At 33.2% G+C, this 20987-nt stretch overlaps 1 long non-coding RNA gene and 1 pseudogene across 2 annotated transcripts in view; one reads left to right on the top strand and one right to left on the bottom strand.

Annotated features, from left to right (window-relative positions):
- The window catches only part of LOC143247312 (spondin-1-like), a 76860-nt pseudogene that overhangs the window by 4730 nt on the left and 51143 nt on the right, over positions 1-20987 (bottom strand). The window contains exons 7-12 of the transcript XR_013026506.1: positions 20492-20746; positions 18827-19040; positions 14236-14428; positions 5098-5266; positions 840-1035; positions 299-490 (exon numbers count right to left, since the gene is read on the bottom strand). The product of XR_013026506.1 is annotated as a spondin-1-like (transcript). The remainder of the gene's footprint in view (positions 1-298; positions 491-839; positions 1036-5097; positions 5267-14235; positions 14429-18826; positions 19041-20491; positions 20747-20987) is intronic.
- The window catches only part of LOC143247317 (uncharacterized), a 74018-nt gene that overhangs the window by 37154 nt on the left and 15877 nt on the right, over positions 1-20987 (top strand). The gene's annotated exons all lie outside the window — the stretch shown is intronic.

Raw genomic sequence — 20987 nt, 5'->3', positions numbered from 1 at the left:
CAGTCTGCTAATGTAGTTCAATAACTCTGCCTGATTTGTGGTTATTAAACCAGCCTAATTTGCTTTATTAAATCAGTTTGACATGTGGTTCATTAAATCAGGCTGATAATTTACTTCAATTAACCTGTCCATTTTGGCTATATATGTACACAATGGGTTCTGTTGTAAAGAACATTTCTTTTACAAACGTGATTGGACTATGTACCAGACAAAGCAGTGTGCTTGGATTGTTCAAATTCAATGTTTATTTATATTAAGAAAACCTAATTTTATATACGTAAGTAAGTTCATGGCATACCTTTCAACACATTTTCACACATTTTCTTGCAGTCGTTATAGCGACGAAAATTGTTTTTGTTACCACGGCAACCACCGTAAACAAACTGAATGCAAGCTTGCTTGGTGGTGTCAAAATACCAACGTTTAAACAAACCACGACAAGGGCCAACATCTTTTGGCAGAATGCAAACTTCTGGAATTAATGGAATAGCTTTTTTTTGGAAAAGATAAAAAAATGATTACATATTAGAAGTGTGTTTCAATTTCACAAAATTAGGGTTAAATATATCATTTTTTAAACCTTTTAAAAAAGAGCTGAAGCACAATGTTTTCGTCATTTAGTAATAATTGTATAGAAAATTTACGAATGAGCAACTTAAAAACACAAAATATAGTTTGTGAGTTTTTCCTGGTCGACAATGATATAAAACTGAAAAGTAAGAGCTAGTCTTGAAAGTCAAAGTGCAATTCCAAATTTCATCAAAAATTACAAAATATATATATATATACTTGACTATCTTACTCAACGTATCTCACAACAAGTTAACATTATTATTTACCTTTAGCGTTTGAAATTTGAGAAAAACATGGCGGTTTGTCTTCTTCGCAAGTGGTTTTCTGCATCAGATCTTGGTTACATGCGTCTGATTCTGAAGGGTTAAGATAGAGTCGGGTGCGAAACTTTATCCCTTTACCACATGAGGTAGTACAGGGCGACCACTCAGACCATTGAATTACCGAACATTTTGGATTCATCTATAAAAAAAACGTTGTAGAATGTACGATTTACCTGAAGGATTAAAACAGTAAAACATTTTGAAAATATCATATAGTAATATTGTAGAATGTGCTAATCTAACTTCAATACAATTGTGCATGATGAATTTTTGAATAAATCAACAACCTTGTTTGTTTTTTTTACTGCATAGCTGGTTTGTTTGTTTGTTTCATTTTGAATTTCGCGCAAAGCTCTAGCCGTCCCTAATTTAACAGTGTAAAACTAGAGGAAAGATAGCTAGTCATTGTGTCACCGCCAACTCTTGGGCTACTCTTTTATCAACGAATAGTGGGATTGACCGTCACATTATAACGCCCTCGCGGCTGATAGGGCGAGCATGTTTGGTGGGATGGGGATACGAATCCCGACCCTCAGATTACGAGTCGAGTGCCTTAACCACCTGGTTATGCCGGGCCTACTGCATAGCCACACAATGGGCTAGCTCCACTCTCTTTACCGCGGGAACCGAGCCCCAGATATTAGCATTGTAAGCTCGTAAATTTATTGCTGACATACGGAAAGACAATAGCAATATTCAATATTACTCGTAAACTCATAAGAAGGTTATGGTTAACTTAAACGTCTGAACTTATTATTGTAGAAGATTAACTGAAATGGAAAGCCGCTAACAAAAATTATATTTCGCTGAAATTTTATTTTAAAGAAAACTTTCGTTATAGTTTCGTACAGATACGCATATCTTATTGTATTGAGACCAAACCTGTGTTTTTGAGCACAAAGCTACATAATAGGCTATCTGAGCTATGTCCACCTTAAATATCAAGTCCCAGTTTGTAACGTTATAGGATCACAAAACAAAACAAAAACATTTTCTATAACACTGGGGAACACTTTTTCAGTAACTTTGAGTTGCATTGGATATTTTAACTGATTCTGAAGGAGTTTTAGGTGCTGATTTCAAATCTGAAATTAGTTTTTCTCTACAAGCTCTAGTTTGTATGCAATTTGAGGTTAATGAAATTGTACAAATGTGAACTTGCGTAAACTATGTATAAGCATTTTCACGTCCATATATATAGATAGCTTCTAATATTTTGATCATTCTTCTTTTGTTTCAGATCAAACATGGCTTCCAAAAATAGATATCATTGCAGAAACAAGCCTGATGCCTTCTGCTACATATGTGGATGCTACACACTCAATCGTCAGAGACGTAACATATCCTCGTTCGTCAAGCGTGCCTACAAGGCATATTTTGAAGTTCATCTTGGTGATCAAGACAAGCAATGGGCTTCTCATGTTTTTGCCACAATTGTGAGGAAATGCTTCGAGACTGGACCAAAGGAAAACGCAATGGTCTGCCTCTTGGTGTTCCAATGATTTGGCGCGAACCCACCAACCATGTAACTGACTGTTATTTCTGCATGGTAAACACAACGGGTGTTGGGAAACCGACATAAGATTACGTATCCGAACATTCCCTCAGCTATTCGGCCTGCTCCGCACTCTGAAGAAGTTCCTGTTCCAGTTTTCAAAGGCTTGCCTTCATTGGACGATAAAGACATTGGACATGATACAAGCGAACAAGACAGTTGTGACAGTGAATTGTCAGAAAAGTGTACACAATCGGAGAACTGTTCTTCAGACACTGAACCTTTCCCCGTCCCCAAGCCTCTTCCCCAGGCTGAACTGAATGATTTAGTGCGGGATTTAGGTCTTTCAAAGAAAGCAGCAGAGCTTTTGGCATCAAGATTACAAGGCAGAAATCTTGTTGATCACTCTGTTAAAGTATCATATTTCAGAAAGCATGACCAGCTTTTAGTGACCTTCTTTTCAGAAGACAGACAGTTTGTTTACTGCCATGACATCCAAGGGCTTCTCAAAGAACTGGGTGTACCTTACTATAGTCCTGCTGAATGGAGACTCTTTTTAGACAGTTCAAAACGCAGTCTAAAGTGTGTTCTTTTACATGATGGGAATGTTTATGGAGCAGTACCTGTCGGTCACTCGGTGCATTTGCGGGAAGACTATGATGATATGAGAATGGTCATGGACTTATTAAAATATCATGAGCACAATTGGATCATTTGTGTAGACTTAAAGATGGTCAACTTTCTTCTTGGACAACAGAAAGGTTTCACCAAGTTTCCATGTTTCCTCTGTATGTGGGACAGCCGAGCACGAGACAGACATTGGGTCCAGAAGGACTGGCCTATTCGTGACACCCTTGAAGCAGGCATGCCAAATATCATACAAGACCCAATTGTAAGCAGAGATAAGATCATCTTTCCTCCACTTCACATCAAATTAGATTTGATGAAGCAATTTGTCAAGGCACTGGAAACCGAAGGTGAATGTTTCCAACACATCATCACAGCTTTACCGGGGTTATCATTTGAGAAGATCAAAGCAGGCGTGTTTGATGGTCCACAGATTCGAACCCTAATTCGTGATGATCAGTTTGTTGCTAAGATGACCGCTTTGGAAAAGGCAGCATGGTTATCCTTTGTGGCAGTCGTTCAGAACTTCCTTGGAAACAATAAGGCGGAGAACTACAGTGAACTTGTGAACAGAATGCTCCTCGCTTTTCGTGATCTCGGGTGCAACATGAGCATCAAGCTTCATTTTTTGAACAGCCACCTTGATAAGTTCCCTGACAACCTGGGGGCTGTGAGTGACGAACAAGGAGAACGATTCCACCAAGACCTAAAGGTCATGGAAGAATGCTACCAAGAGCGCTGGGACAAAAGTATGATGGCTGACTACTGCTGGAGCATTAAACGAGATTGTCCAGATGAAGTGTACAAACGCAAAAGTTACAAACGCAAATTCCTACCTGAATAAAATACACAAACAAATTGATAAGCTATTCCTATAATTTCCTATAATAACGAAAAATTAAAAAATAAATAAAAATGTCAAATTGCATAAAATCTGTAGCTTGCAGACAAAAACCGACTTCAGATTTGAAATCAACACACTCAAATTGACTATTGAAGGGTCTTTTTTAAATGCAACAAAATGAGTGTTCCCCAGTGTAATCAATCACTCATTATTCAGAATTATTATATTTATTTGTACAGTACGATGTGATACTGACTTTAATCCATTGAATAACAAAACACTCTTCCAGCAAACTTGTAAGCTATTCTTACACCAGTTTCACAGTTGTTTATTGTGATTAAATATGTTTGATTTAGCAATTATGCAAGAGTTTAAATTAACATTTTTGAATTCTTATTCATACAATTTGAAAAAAAAATCTAACAACATTCTACGACTTAGCAAAACTATATATATGTATATATGAATATATATATACCTATTAACTATAAACATTACTTATATTTCATCCAAAACGGTGGTTCGATTCCTCGCGGTTGACACAGCACAGACAGCTTGTTGTGTAACTTTGAACTAAAATACACATATGTTAAAGCGGCTAAAAACTTCATCTTACTTAACTATGTTATTTTATGCGTTTGTTGTGTTTTGAATGTTTATTCTTTGTAATTGAATTACAGCTTCTATCCCTTTATATTGTGATTTTTATAATGGCATTAAAACAAAACACTCGGGCCTTCAAAAGGTAAGTTTGAAACTTACAGTTTCTTACAACTTACAAACCAAAAAACATTATTGGTTTTGGTCAATAAATATCAATAGTATTTTCATATATGAGGTTCTAGGGATAAGAAAAGCACTACACAGTGCTTATTTTCATGTGAATTCATCGTTTTTATACCGTAATATTCTTTTTTGGATTGCAAGTTGTTCGATCAATGTCAACGTAAAAAAGTTTGAAATTCAGAACATTAGCATAAAAACACCTTAGTTTTTATTGACTAAAATTCGGTTCCTTCCAAGTGTTTCCTTAAACTTAAAATGTTTAACGATTGGATAACAAATACAGCTATTTATAGTATGTTTTATGGTGAAAAATGGCAATAGACTTCTGACCAAAATATATTTATAGTGAATTAGATGTTTATGAATGTTGTATTTTGTTGTTGTTTGTATATAAAGAAATGAGCAGAATATTCACAACGTAGTTCTGAGACTGTCGAGCTTGTAGATACCTCACAGCTTCTGGACTCTACACAGGACCGTTGCTGCAACAGCTCTTCTCGACAAACATTGTGAGCATCGTGATTCAAGTAGTATCTGTGACGAGATCGTGAACCCACTCCACACGTCATGCTACACGTTGTCCATTCAGTCCAATCACTCGTTTTACAGCTCACGTTACTGTTCGTATTAAAGAGAGTTTAAATTTAAGAAATATTTTAGATGTGATATACAATAATAACTACTAAAGGTTAGATTTATGAGATACTTTAAATGTGATATACAATTGTAGTTACTAATGGTGAAATTTGTGATTTTTTTTAGATGTGATATACAGTAATAGTTACAAATATTATCGGGTGCTATTGGATGTTTGAACCTGAAAGACACTTTGTGTACACAAACTAAATGGTATAGTTGATGAACTGTAAAGTTCAGATATAGCTGTATCCAATTTTGAACTAGCTAGCACCAGCGGTCGCTGATACAGAACTTTAATGTGGTTCTTTGAGTCGGATATCAGGATTAACTGGTCACTTTTACAATACACTTACAGCAGACAAAGCAAAATGTGCTCAGCGGTTTCACATCTAAAACCTTGGACCTGTCTATCAGCAGACCTATAAGTGAGCATTAAGCCATTCAAATACGCTAATATTATGTAACATACGTTTTATACAACCTACGAAAGTTGTTTGATGAAATTTATACTATTTTCTCTTTCTTTCACAAGATGTTTAAGATTTCGAACGTGTATTGTTTTATCATAAAAATTAAACTTTTCACTTTTAGAACTAAATGTTTCTTCTATAAAATATCTTCAAAAAGAATAAAGTGATTCAAAGCGACTGTTTGCTGATCAGAAAGTAAGCTACCTCACTACAGCCAATCTACTGAGCAATGCGTCATAACTTTTCCACCCTTAAAAATACAACTGTGTATATGAGTAAACATGCTGAATGCAGATTAATATGTATCAGAACAGTAGTTTCATACACTAAAAGCATGATACCGTGCGTTGCTAAATAGGTGGTTTATTCACTAGATATTATAACATAGTCTAACCTTTTGGGACAACATGGACCTAGTTGTCCTTCACAGTTGTTCCACACTCTAAGCTAAATTCGCTTTAAATCTACTCCATATAATTCATATATTTATCAAGCTCTCTCTTAAACTCATTTAATTATACTGTCTCTACGTCATTTGAAGACAACCATGCCAATATTTATATTCGTGTTCCCTAGCAGGGACGGATTTCAGGTCGTGCGAGTTCAGAAGCTAATAAGTTGGCCTCCATTAAGACCTTTGGCCCTGGGTCTAAGCTCCTTCTAACCCCTACCTAAATACACCACTGTTCTCTAGTCCTACTATTCTCACTGTTTAATATGTAAAAAGATGATGCATTAACACTATCAATTCCCTTTACAGTATTAAACACCTTAACCAGATTCAACCATAATTCTCCTTATTTAAAGAAAAACACAGTTGAGATATTTCAGCCTCTCTTCGTATGACAACCCCCTCCATCCTGTCACCATTCTAGTAACCATTCTCTGAGCCCTTTTCAACAATTCAATGCCTTTCCTAAGATAAGGAGCCCAAGGCTGAACACAATATTCCAAATATGGCTAAATTCTTTTGTAAAGCAGCAACCTCCTTTTCACAGCCAGCAAAACCCAATACCTTAACATTAGCTGCAAATTTAAGTAATTTATTGATTATGCCTTCATCTATATTTCTGATGCAAATTTAGAAGAACAAATGTCCTAAGACTAAACCCTGAGGTACCTCACATGTGACATTAATCAGTTTGACTGAAATTCATTTGTAATAACCTTCTGTTTTATTCCATCCAGTCACTCTTATATCAAACTTGCTAACGTATCCTCCACAACTACAGAGAAGAATTGGTTTACAAGTCTTTTTTTATAAAGACCTTGTCAAATGCTTTTTTTTGTAAACCCAAATACACCAAATCTACACCCTTACCGTCATTTACACAAGCAGGAATCTTTTCAAAAACATCAAAAGATTTTGACTTAGTGAAACCATGTTCACTGTCCAATTAAATTCTAAACTGTATTAAATAACTTTGCAAAGCATCTCTTAACAGACTTTCCAAAACTTTTCCCACAACTGATGGGTGTAGTAATGGCTTTATAATTACTGAGACAATCTTTATTACCTTCCTTGAAAATGGGAGTTACGTTAGATAACTTCTAATCTTCTGGTACATGATAAACATAAACGAACTTAATTTGTATTAGAAATGAGTAAAAGTATGTTTTGTTTTTACTGAAATCCACCATATAATTTCATTAAGACGTTCTGGAATGAAATATATTATTCAGTAATCTATTAAACATTAATTTTAAATTTAGAATAGGTTTTAGTGAAACTATTTAATATCTTTATATCTGAATTTAGGTGAATTTAATCGTTCATTTTACTTGAATTTTTAACGTTAATGGATAGGAGGACTGGTTCACACTAACTTCAGGCTAAAGACTCGTTATTATGTAAAGTCACCCACTCGTCACTTGTACTATTTAAAACAGCAACTAACGGGAACTTAATTAAACGTTTCAGTCATGTTCTCAAGCCTAAATTAAGCTTCAATCACTCTTCCTGTCATTTGTAGCGTGTAAACAAAGTATTTGCTACTCTTCGTCTGAGAGGTTTGTTTTGCTATTAAACTGAAAGCCACATAATAGGTTATCTATGTTATGCCAACCTCAGGTGTGGAACCCGATTTTGATTGTCATAAGCTCTCAAATTTATCGTTGACCCACTGGAGTACCTGCTTAAGAAGAATCACTGGAAATAAAAGTATTACAATGAGTTTTTTTTAAAACTGTTCACAACATAGTGGTTAGCTAGAGTACTATTACACGTTTCAAAACATAGTGGCTCATTAAAGAACTGTTACACATTTAATAACACAGTGGTTCGCAATAGGACTATTACATGTTTCACAACATAGGGATACTCTATAGGACTATTACATGTTTCACAACATAGGGATACTCTATAGGACTATTACATGCTTCACAACATAGTGGTTCAATAAAAAACTATTAGATATTTTACAACATAATGGTTCGCTAGTGAGCAATTGCCTATTTCATAACATAGTGGTTCATTAAATGATTTTTAGATACTACTTATCAAACGTTTTATTCTCCCTTGTAGACTCTATAATGAAATAAAAGTTACTATATTTAAACTGGACTGCTAGAGCATTGGAATAACAATAAACCTTTCAATTTCTAATTTACTTCTAAACATAATTTTAATACTAGTTAAATGTTTATTAAACAGAACAATAAGATGTTAAGTTTAGAAACATGAAGGTTTTAGTGAATTTCTTTCCAAGCTTCCGGAGATGAAATGTGTATCGAAACCATTATTGTGTTTTCTTTCTGTTTTGTACAGTTTTTATGACATTTAAGAGCTTTACTTAGAATTGAATTTTTCATATTGATGTACACGTTTGCACAGTTCCTGATATATATTTTTATACTGTTACATACTATTATAACAAATAACAGTCACAACAGACTTCAACACGTTGTTTACATGTGTTAAAACTGAGTTCTATTATATCAACAAAATAAATAAAATTCAAATCAAAATTTCAATAAATAATGTAAATTCTGGAAATAATTTAGAAATCTGTATTGTCTTACATTCATTTCATTGACCGACTATGTTTTCAGTTAATACCAACAGTAAAAAAGTCAACTGATAATATCACTGAGCACGTATAACTTTCATGTCAATAAACTTTCTAAAACGTGCTTAAATCCTCGAAGAAAATCTTCAATGCAGAAGATGTTCTAATACTGGTTCTCAGCTGGGTTCCTAATCCTGAGTATCCGTTGTTAAATCTTTTTGGAGAAAGTTAAACGATTTTTAAGTCCTATTCTCAACACTTATGTTATAAACTTTACCTTATCTACATAAATACTTCATCGTTTGCCGTACTTCATCCAAAAAGAGGTATCGTACTCGTTAAAGAAACTAAGCAAAATTCACATAACATATTGATCGCAAGTTATTCCAATGACCATCAATTCAGCAAAATCACGCAAACTAAGTTACATTAACACTGTAAGAACATTATCCAGTTTTATAGATCGTATTAGTAACAGAAAATAAACATTAATGCCTGCAGTACCTTGGTGAAAAAAGGCCATTCTTCGTTGTTTATTGTTATTTTTTGGTTGTTTTTTTTCTTTCTCAACGTATATCGATCTAACGTTTGATGGAATAAAACTCAATGTACTAATAAATCAGCTTTCATGTCACAATCGTGCTCTTTGGATGTATTTCTTTATAGACTTGAAGGTCCTTTGTTAACCAGTGTGGAAAGAATTGGATTAAAATGACTGGTATTAATCCTCAGATTTATGTTGAATGTTGTTCGTTCTTTTGAAATAATAAAATAGCCTAATCCTAGCCACGAAAACATATGCCTTTATATCACATCCAACAGCCTGTACTTCAGGAACAATGAACCAGGGTCAGATGCCTTGTGTGACTTTCTTCGTGTATGTTCTTTAATCAATACGAAACAGGATAAAATGCTGCTCGGGTAACCACTTTATATTCTTTCAATCATTCATTGTCCTCAATCTTAGCAACTAAAGCCGAGCTCTCTTGTTAACTTCGACTAGTTGTTCGTTGCTCTATGAAAGTTTTAAAAATGTGTTTTACATGGTATGACTCCAGATAAGATGGTCAAGGCTTGGTCACTGTTGAAAGAATGGATCAAATGAATGACATCTGACGTCTGTTTTACTTTATGCAGTATTTAAAGCGGGATTGGATAAGACGAAATGTCATTCTATTTTTCTTCAGAAGGACCCAAAACCACCACCTTATATTTAAGTACACTGTAACTTCTCAGAAAGGCAAAGCTCAATAAGTGCTAACAATAAATATCTACGGCGGTAAGGGACTAGAGAATATAAACCATATTTTGCTTCAAATTTCATGTAAGAACGAGGCAGAAATGAGACAAAGTAGTACACAGATAGAGCGAATAAACTCTCTCGCTACGGGCTCGATTATTCGGCCAAGTTTGTAACCACAAAGCAATCATCAAAGTTTCGTAACAATATACAGTTGTTTGTACCCAACTGTACAATTTTATTATCCTTTGAACCGTGTCTAATCGATAATTCTGCCCCAAAAATTACAAATCAATCGTCGAATGTGCAGCTTACATTACCCTATCGAATTACGTGATGCACGACCTGTAACAGAATGTACTTTGTAATTTATTTGTCATTATTTTAAATAACCTAGCCTTATATACCCTAACAAACCGCTAATTTTGATTACATTTACAATATTAAATGAATAATACACATGAAAACCACTAAATACAGTACTTCAAACATTTTACAAATCCTCCAAAATCTCCTTCTCCTTCAAACATTAACAGTTTGTCCAATTGCCTGTCGAAATTGCTTACAAAATAATAATTCTAATTTTTAACCACTACTCATCTTTACTGGTATTTTTTATTTATTATTCACTTTTTAGCTTTTAAACTACGAATCAACGTACGGTTTTCTGTATAACGTAAGGCATGTTAAAAATCAGATTATCAGAAAGTTACATAAAAATATATCTCTAAGTTTTCTTAACTAGTTTAATTTTTCTAAATGACTCTTCCTATATCTCAAGAGCGTTTTATTGTTTTGTGTGTTTATCCAGTTAAGTAAAATGGATATAGTCTAACTTATACGTGGCCTTTTAACAGAACAAAATGTTTCTTATATTTACCGTTTAAGTGCTTTGTGTGTTTTAAATTATTGTTTTATTTCAAAATGTATTATTTTTTAAACTGTAAATGCTGTCTCGAGCAGCTGCATAGGTACTATAGAATTAAGTAATTTAGGCATTATATTGTTCATATTGCATTGTTCAAGAAAGTATAAATCTAGCCTGCTTTTAAAATACTTTATATTTGTGTCAAATTATATAAATTATAATAGAGTAATTATATTGCTAACTACACTAAAAATAGTCTTATAATCTGGAAATATAAGACATAGATTATAATTCTAACAAAGCATAGTATCACATAACATATGCACAAGTTCCGAAAGTGAAAACCTATCTAAATCATTACTGTAGACATCAAACAAAAAGTTTAATTAACTTCTTTGCAATGATTTTCCTATTCATCAAAACCAATAGTTTTTATTGTAATCAATAATATATACTTGCATTATACAACTTTATGGTAATTTGAAGTATCAAATTGTCATAGTAACTTTAAACCACAGTTATAGTATTGAAGTAGTTATCCATACCACAAGCAATGATATATTTCATTTGAAGAAGTTTTGGACACTCAACACAGTTTCACATATATACCATAAAATCATTACTGTCATTGTCAGAGCTATAGTTACAAATTACGTAGTTTATTAAAATAGTGTCTCTAGTAGTTACGATAGCAATAATAATAACGTATGATTTTAGTCTACACCTATTGAACATCAATGTGGTTATACAGATACAGATCGTGCAAATCTTCTAAGGGAAGTCAACAGCATCTCTAAAGTGCCAGTAAAATATTCATTACTTTCTTAAGTCTTGTACTGGTTTCAACTCAGTTACAGATTATTTCAAGAGCTTAACTTTAAACATATCGCAAAGAGCACTCTCAGAATGTAAACCCTTGTTCAGTTTATTAATAGATGTCATCTGGTTGATTTTTAATTCAATACTTTAATGATGCATCCGGTAGCAAAGTTACGTTCACTCATCAATACATGTGCTAGATGCACTTGAACCGTTAACAAGATTTGGTCGAAGCTGGGGTTGCGGTGAATTTTTTCCGAAGTCCCAAAAGCAACAAAGTTATATCTGCTTTGAGATTTGTAACTCTGGTTACAATTTTGTTAATAGTAATACATCCAGTAAGGCTATACAAATTCAACAATATAATGCACATTTGCACAGTTGACTGTCAACCTGAGTACTGAAAGATAATTGGTTAAATTATCAACTATCCAGACTTCTAGTAGACTAACAGAACTTGATCAGTACCATTGATAGAAGAGCTAGTGTTTATGTTCGTGTCAAAATTGCATGCATTGCGTGTGGAATCAAAAACACATTTTTCTCTTTGTATTTGATATGAACTTCAATCATATTTGCCTGATGAACAAAACTACAACACGCTGGTTAGTTTCTATCCACTTCGCCCGGGTCTTCGTGCTAAGATAACAACACAATTCATTTTATTTAAAAAAATAATAATTTTGTTTGCAGTGGATCCCTGAAGTATTTCCATTTTCACAGATAACAATTATTTTATTGACAGTACTTTATTCATGGATCTCAAAACTTCTTCCATTGTCTTTAGCTGAGTTTGCGAAAGTGTTATACGTAAGGCCAATTCTAGACGAATTATAACACGTGTTCAGGAAAAGGAATTGGTCTTAGAGACCATCAAAAGTGTTGAACAGTTTAATTCTCGTTCCTTTCATAAAAACCTTCAAATTAGTTAGATAGATTGTCTAAAAGTCGCCCCCTTGTGACGAAACGATATAATTATCAGTAGAGAAGACTTTTCTAATTCTTAATTTAAAGAAAATGTCTTTTGCATCCTATAATGCTCTGGAACGTTTATTTATGTTGCGTTTATCACAGAAGTTGTATTTCATACTCATGTTTCTATACTTAGTAAAAAATGAACAGATTTTTGTATTTTTGGTAATGTAAAAAAAGGTTTCAGTGTCTTGTGACGTCATTATCTTGCTATGCAAAAACGACAATAGATTTACTTTCATCTCAAGTAATGTTCTAAATGAATTGGGAAACTTTTATGTATACGTGTACCAATAACTCTCTCAGCTACACTGGAATCATATTCTTAGAAGAAAAAAAATTCTAGCTACTATCCTTTTTATGCAGCTAACCGTGATATGATTACATTTCCTCATTTAAGGAAAATCAGACAACCATCAGATACATAATGTAATCACTTTATTTACATATGAAAATACATTAAATATTCTACAGATATGTCACGGTCCTAATAAAGTTGTCATATATGTAATAGAGTTCTCTCTTTTGATCGCTGCTCTTCGAAGAATTAATACATCTGTACAATGTAAAGGTATCGCATGATATCGTGTTTTCCATATTATCTAATAAATTAGGTCTACAGTTAGTTTGTTGACAATTTGAACTAAAATAGCAAAGATATAATAATCTCATAAGTTTGGTTATTTCTTTTTGAATTTCGCGCAAAGCTACATAATGGCAACTAGATATAACCATGGATCACCAACTCTTGAGCTACACTTTAACGAACGAACAGTGAGATAGAGCGTAAGATTATAACGACCCCACGGCTGCAAGGGCAAACATGTTTGATTGGACGGGGATTCGAACTCTCGAATCGCTAGTCGAACGTCCTAACCACCTTGTCATGCTGAGTCTGATTTCATATGAATCAAATAATGTTATAAATATACACTAGGGAATTGGTAGTCGTTTACGTAACTTAATTTTAATTTTAATAAACATATTACCTCTTCATTTGTAATAAAAGTTTTAATACGAAATGTTTATGATGCAAGCTACACAAAAATAAACCGTGATTTATAGTGACTGCCTTTAATTCAGGATCAGACACGACTTAGCAGTGAGAGCGATCGACTCACAATGTGCAGTTGTCATTATATCTGACCGTGACGTTAAATAATAAATTATTTAACAAAGGAAAAAACTAAATCAGAAAGGTTACGTACATGATGGGCAACATACTTATAACTATAGTATAATAAATCAGAGAAATTAAAGCTATGTTACATAGTTTTTGTTTGTTTTTATTTGCTATAAAAACATAAAATACTGGAGAATTCAAATGCAATTATTATTAATTTTAGTTGCTCAAAAGATATAATTATTAATTATTAGTGAATATAAATTAAAGCAGTTACTAAAATGTATTACAGCGAAACATTTTTCTAATTTCAAGAACATTTTATAATGCACGAGTACTACATAGGAATATTTTTTCTCGCTATAAAATAACGTTATAAGTAGAATGATCCACTTGACAGTTTACTTGTATAGCTTTCTAAAGACACAATATTATGAAACTTACTTACCCTTCACATTTCATATCACAGTATTTCTTTTCTGTCAGTTGTGTGAGACATTTCATCTTTCGGGCATTTTGTTCATTGACGAAATTTCTGCTTCTAATCTGTATTCCTCGGCCGCACGTGACACTACACGAACTGAAGTCTGTCCATTCTGTCACTTCGCAGTCTTCAACCTCATAGTAATCCGTTTCTTCTGCTACGTTATCAGACATTAAATATACAAATTACGTTTCCTTTCACCAGCTACAACAACAACAAACATATCTAAGGTCCGGTTTTAATGAGTTGTACTGTTCTTTTTTGTTTAAGTATGTAATATGAAATGTATGACCAAACTAGTTTTCATATATACGAAAGCATAAACTAAGAACCTTGCTAAATCCTGCACAATCACGATTTTACGTGACATATACACTAAAAACAAATATAATTTTATAAAGAATAGCATCTGGATTTTCACATCCAGTCTCTGAGAATAAAATAAAACGAGCTCCTGAAAATCTTTATTTATAATAAACAATTCATTAAAATTTTATCTAATTAAAAACACAGCAGAAACTAGAAGTGATAAAATTTAGTACGGGTTTGTACACATAGATACACCTTCATTTTCTTTTAAAAATAACACATAGTTTAACTACAGATTCCAATGACATAGACAAAAGCTGGTAAGATACCTAATGAAACCCATCTTGTAAGAAACTTGAAATAGAATTACAATTTTTATTTAACAACGTTCGAGATGTAGTCAGTAATTTAAATCTTTGTTACATGGTACTCGCGACGTCTTTTTGAAATTTATACGGATCACATCTATTTAACGTAGTTGTAATTGGATTAAGTAATTCCGACTGGTTATGTCCGGTCATGTAAAACCTTTACCCAAGTAAATACCCTAGAACTATGATACCAATGTTTATCAACCGGTTCAGCATTTTTCTTCAACCATTTTCCACTAATCAATAAAACAGATTTTACATTTTACATTCTATAACAATTTAGTACCTGTAAATTCATCACACAATTTCTTATTTCTCGTAGCATCTCTTTTTCTGAACTCATATTTAATTTTAAATATTTTAATTTGCTGTAAAATCTAAGCACATGTATTTACAATTCCAGTTGAAGTTCGTACAAGACACATAAAACAATAAGGATCATTCCTCTTAAGAAAGTTAGGCACTCTGCCAGTAAAGGGTAAGTTTGTCCAAACAAATTACATTGTAGTACAAATTATAAAATCTGTCATTACTTTAAAACACTCGATCAGCTTCCTTTCTGTTTATGTTTTAGATACGAAGTTATTTTAACTTGATACTTCAGCCCATTCCACAAAGTCCTCCACAATGAACACTTTTCTGATAACGTTCAAGAACACAGATCGAACGCAGTTTGCTTGAAGTTTTCAGTATTCAGACTGGATTTCCATTCAGATTTACAGTCGAGTGATCAAATATAAACAACATTTTATGATTTGCTTTAAAAATTCTGAGTAGTAGAATAACTGCTATGGAAATGTGCTTTTATGACTTGTTACAAACACATTCAACGTTCTGCAACAAACTAGTTTCCCTTTATTATAAACACATGCAGTATTCTTCAATAAACTGGTTCCTCTTTATTATAAACACATGCAGTATTCTTCAATAAACCAGTTCCTCTTTATTATAAACACGTTCAGCATTCTTCAATAAACTAGCTCCCCTTTATTATAAACACATGCAGTATTCTTCAATAAACTAGTTCCCCTTTATTATAAGCACATTTAGTATTCTTCAGTGAACTGGTTCCCCTTTATTATAAACGCATTCACTGTTATTCAATAAACTAGTTCCCCTTTATTATAAACACATTCAGTATTCTTCAATAAACCAGTTCCTCTTTATTATAAACACGTTCAGCATTCTTCAATAAACTAGCTCCCCTTTATTATAAACACATGCAGTATTCTTCAATAAACTAGTTCCCCTTTATTATAAGCACATTTAGTATTCTTCAGTGAACTGGTTCCCCTTTATTATAAACGCATTCACTGTTATTCAATAAACTAGCTCCCCTTTATTATAAACACATTCAGTATTCTTCAATAAACTAGCTCCCCTTTATTATAAACACGTTCAGCATTCTTCAATAAACTAGTTCCCCTTTATTATAAACACATTCAGTATTCTTCAATAAACCAGTTCCTCTTTATTATAAACACGTTCAGCATTCTTCAATAAACTAGCTCCCCTTTATTATAAACACATTCAGCATTCTTCAACAAACTAGTTCCCCTTTATTATAAACACATGCAGTATTCTTCAATAAACTAGTTCCCCTTTATTATAAACACATGCAGTATTTTTCAATAAACTGGTTCCCCTTTATTATAAACACATTCAACATTCTTCAACAAACTAGTTCCCCTTTATTATAAACACATTCAGTATTTTTTAACTAGGATTACGATAACTAAAATACATGAAATAAACTTGATTTGTCACTTATATTATCTAACGAAACAACAAAATTAGTACTCTACACGCCCTTTTAGTCTGTTTCTTCTTTAAACATGCAATTAAAGTCTTGTGTACCAATAAGTAATTAGGTACTTAAAACTTTCAATGAAATCTGCTGATAGTTTTTTTAACTCATCAATAATATTTTGAATATATATTTAATAAATGAGGTACATCTGCATTGTGCTTTACTTTCAAATACAAAACATATTTTGGATAAAACAGCCGAGACACGCCCGTTGATACGAATATTATATAACTCATACTGTCATTGTTTTCCCACTTATGATTCAAAGTAACTTTTTTTAAATAAATAATCTAACACTAACTTATTACGTAACGCAATAGCACAGCCTCGAACACTTAGACAACAAAATCGTTTAGAAAAGACACTAGAAATTATAACATGGAACTTGCGAAGAAAGAGCTTTACTTTAAATTATAAGAAATTGACAAGTGTCCACCTGCACCACTATCATCGTCACTACCCTCTAATTAAAACGCCATTTATGAAAATTCCTCGCTGGTACTTGGTTTATCATAAATAAGAGTTGTCTCTTAAGTCCTGCTGCTCGTTTCAATCACTTCATGTGTTTATCGGAACCTAATATTCTTCTTGGCGCCTTATTTTAAACCTACCACAGCTATTAGGTAGCAAAGGGTCATAGGTCACAAACAGTAGATTCACAGAACATCTCAATTTGTACTTTGAGGTTTTGTTACACGAAATTTACCTTCGTAACCAAGGCAGTACATTTTAACTATCAACTTACTAGCATATTCACGTACTGTTCAGGGTACACATTCAGGCCGGCACAACCGAGGGGTTAAGGCACTGGATTCGTAATCCGCGGGTTCGAATCCCCGTCACACCAAAATGCTCGCTCTTTCAGTCCTGGGACGTTATAAAGCTACGGTCAATCCCATTATTTGTTGTAAAATTGTAGCCCAAGTGTTGGCGGAGGGGTGGAGATAAGTAACTGCCTTCCATCTCACCTTACATAGCTAAATTAGGGACGGCTAGCGCAGATAGGCCTCCCTTAGCTTTACGCGAAATTCAAAACAAGCCTTTTACATTTCATGAAAGCGAGCAATTTTTTATACTTTTTACCACATAAAATAAAGAACTGGTAAAAAAACCGGTAAAATAATTCCTCTTCCAGATATTCTACGTAGAAATCACAGCTTTATTAGTGGAGTTAATTGACAGTAGTTTTGCTTAATTTTTGTGTGTAGCTAAAGGTATGATAAAATCATAAATTTCTGGATCCTCAAGCAGGTTTGCATAAATAATTTAGGAAAACGTTTAAGCATGTGATGCGTAACATTGGTAACATCAGGATTAACTTGACCTAATTCATTATAAAGGAAACAATGCGGCGCTACTAAAACTTGTACACGAAACTTTTATCTTTAATGGTAACACGCTGTGAGATTTCACTACCGTGGTCATTGTCTTACATTTCCCTCACGGGGGCGTAAGTCTTAGGGATATAGCGCGTAAAATCGGATTTCGATATTTGCAATAGGCACAAAACGGATAGCTCTTTGTGTAATATTGTGCTTAATAACAAACAAACAAAACTGTAGCAAAAAAAGTTGAAGCTGAAAGCTTTTAATACGATAACATCTTGGTCGATGAATAGAAGTTGACAAAGTACGCTTTAACTTCAAGACCTAATTTGGTTAATTCACCACGAATCGTTAAATTTGAAACTTCTGGTTTCAGTGGAAAAAAATACGGCTGATTTTAGCATCTAAGCAAGCGGTGATCTGTTAAATCTAGTCCTTAATGCAAAAGCTCTTAATTTCAAGAATTATCAGAAAAATACAAGTACATAGTTTTCCTAAACATGCCCATGCCGAAGGAACAATAAGCAGTGCGAACATGCATTCTTACTTTAAATTCCTGGTAAAAAATATTACACATTTTCCTACGAACCTATAAATACTCGTCTTTATTACAGAATCTACGTAAGACAAAAATTTTCTATCGACTTTTACAGATAGTAATAAGAAAAGTACTGCTAAACACTAAATAACTATTTAATACTTTCTACATCATTCTACAAACATGGGAAAAAAAAACTTACGTGGGTCATATCTATCCTTTTTCTCTGGATCATCTGTAAATATTTCGGTTTCTTCACAGGATTTTTCATAGAGTCTCTGTCGTGTAATTACTAACTTCGCTACTGGTTTCATAGGAAATCCGGTGGGGTCAAAAAAGGGAGATTGTAGGCTATTTGGGTCATGTGATGTTATCCTCTTGATCTTATCTTGTGGTATTGTAGGCGATATTTCCGACTACAAAAAACATGAACCAATAAAGAATTAAACCATTTCATAGGTTAAAGAGGTTTAATAATCTCGCACGCAACTTGATTGACTCTAAAATGAAAAGTCAGCCCAAATGGTGTTTGAGCTTATATTTTGAGCCGCCTTAGCTAAGCTGGTTTGATGAGCTTTATTACTGAACGAAAGTAATGATCGCAGTGTTCTGCAATAAAAAAGGATTTTTATATGAAACATTTGCGGATATTTCTGATTAGGAAGTCATAAGTGTTCTGGTCTATTTGTTTCAGTACTGTTATGGTGTAAAACGCTTTCATAAATCATAAGCTTGAACCTTATAACTCCACTTCTTATAATATTTTCGTGACACAAGATGTCTAAACTGATTAAAGTAGGGTATATTTATATGTATATATATATATATATTATGTGGTTTGGTTTTTAGTTTGTTTTGAATTTCGTGCAAAGCTACACGAGAGCTTTCTGCACTAGTCGTTCTCAATTTGCCAGTGTAAGACTAGAGGGAAGGCAGCTAGTTATCACTACCCACTGCCAACTCTTGCGCTACTCTTTTGCCAACAAATAGTGGAATTGAACGTCACATTATAACGTCTCCACGGCTGAGAGATCGTTCATGTTTAGTGTGACGAGGATTCGAACCAGCGACCCTCAGATTACGAGTCGAGTTCTTTAACCACCTGGCCATGGTTGGCCATTTTGTATGTAAATGGATTTCTTGCATTTGTATGAATATCTAACTTTAATTACAAATGATAAGTATACATGAACTTTTCCTACAATTCTTTCACCGTAGAAATACTCACAATTGATATTTTATTTCTGCAATTATAAGCCTAATTTACATTTAAAACCGCTAAGATTCGAAACTTTGTTGTTGTTGTTTTTTGCTTATTTCAGTAATCTTATACTTAATTTTAAGTGAATAACTTAATTTATTCTGATTTTACTGTAAATAAATAATATTTATTCAAGAAAAAATACATCGTAAGGTTATTGTGGAATAAACTAACATCAAACCAATAATTTATCTTCCTGAATTGAAATTAAAGGTCATATTTTCAATCTTATTGTTTTATATTTCATGAGTAATGTAAAGTAGTAACTAACAAAAGCGACTAAACAATAAATTTAGATAATTTATCACTCATTTTCTATAGTTGGTGCATATTATTTGAGAGGTAGGTGTGGACTATTCTCGGAACAACGAATTTTAAAACTTGTTTTATTGAATTGTAGTTATCTTAATTCGTTTAATTAAATAACGATCCCAGTGGCACGGCAATATGTCTGCGGACTCTAGAAACTGAGTTTCGATACCCGTGTTGCGCAAAGCACGGATAGCCCATTGTGTAGCATTCTGCTTAATTCTAAAGAAAGAAAGAAACAATATTTTAATAAGATAATTATTTCGATAGAATAATATGGTTCAAGGATTAACTTACTAAGTAGGATTGTCCATCATGTATTCCAGCGTCCCAAGGATAAAGATTCATAATCTTATTGGTCATCCAGGAACAATTCTTCAGGCACAGTTCCAGAGCACTGACTCCAACAATCCAATCAGGACTCGGACTTAGCTTGCTCAGTAGCGACATCAAATGGTGTTTTTTATCCACTCGAAATACCGCAAATGTCTTTCCGTTTAAGTTCGGATGCCACAGCCCTCTAGCTTTGATAATTGTCCGAATTTTATCTGACTGCGAAAGAAAAGAGAGGGGAGGAGATTACATTTAACAGTTACAATTTGTTCAGAAAATAAATATGACTGTATAACTGATCACGAGGGAAACTTTCTATGTTTTATAAAATTATAATATCTAATTCTTAAAAGAGTTAGCATTCAATAAATAATTAAATTTCATTAGAACATCATTCAAAGAAAAATTAGAAGTGCAACTCTTAGTAATCATTATGTCGCTATTTTTTAACTATTGCTAA

Source organism: Tachypleus tridentatus, chromosome 1 (assembly GCF_004210375.1).
Source record: "Tachypleus tridentatus isolate NWPU-2018 chromosome 1, ASM421037v1, whole genome shotgun sequence".
In the NCBI taxonomy this organism is placed as follows: Eukaryota; Metazoa; Arthropoda; class Merostomata; order Xiphosura; family Limulidae; genus Tachypleus; species Tachypleus tridentatus.
Note: the sequence above shows the minus strand (reverse complement) of the source record. Positions and strands in the feature narration are given on the sequence as shown.